The sequence below is a fragment of the Lepidothrix coronata genome, unplaced genomic scaffold, assembly GCF_001604755.1.
Source record: "Lepidothrix coronata isolate B3197 unplaced genomic scaffold, Lepidothrix_coronata-1.0 Scaffold156, whole genome shotgun sequence".
Lineage (NCBI taxonomy): Eukaryota > Metazoa > Chordata > Aves > Passeriformes > Pipridae > Lepidothrix > Lepidothrix coronata.
This window is the reverse complement of record NW_016690336.1, coordinates 754,321-755,214: the sequence shown is the minus strand read 5'-3', so window position 1 is coordinate 755,214 and position 894 is coordinate 754,321.

Below are 894 nucleotides of genomic sequence, written 5' to 3'. Positions count from 1 at the left end.
GCCCCTCACAGGAGCTGGATCAAAAAGGAGACCTTCTGGGACCTTTATGGTTTGTTCCTGAAAGGGAAGACCACAGAAATGACTGATTTTTAAACGTGCTCACAGTGTTTCAAACACGTCACACACAACAAAACTTCCCTCTCTGAGGTTTTGGCTGCTTTAAAAATCAGTGGACAATGAACAGCCCCAGTCTGGAGGAGAGGGATGGAGATCAGGGCCCCACATGAGGTCATGGGGTGAGCAGAGGGCGGAAACTGCAGCAGGTGAGATCCAGCCTTGAAGGGACTGCCAGTTCCACCGGAGGATGGGCAAGGGTTTGAAACTGGGAGCAGATAAAACCACCACACCTTGGGTGTTCTACTCAGAGCTCCTGAATAGTCCCTCTGATCCTGCAACACAGGGATTGCCCCCAAACACTGTTTTCTTGAGGCCACAAAGAGCAGAGTCAACCTTGATCCCCCGTGAGGAAGCACTGCTGGTGGTTCAAAGCTTGTCGGTTATCCCACTGCTCCGGGAAAGGTTTTGGTGTCCTTGGGATGGATCCTGTTTATTGATCCAATGCTGAAGCAACGACTGGTGGCTTCCATCACCATGGAATCACAGCCTTGTCAAGGTTGGAAAAGCCCTCAGAGATCATCCAGTCCAACTGTTCCCCAGCACTGCCAAGGTCACCATTAATCCATGTCCCCAAGTGCCACATCCACAGGGATTTTAAATCCCTCCAGGGATGGGGACTCCAAAACTGCCCTGGGCAGCTGTGCCAGGGTTGGACAACCCCTTCCAGGAAGGAATTTTCCCCAATATTCAAACTAAACCTTTTCTGGTGTAACTTGAGGCCGTTCCCTCTCCTCCTGTCCCTTGTTCCCTGGGAGCAGAGCCCGACCCCCCCCCTTG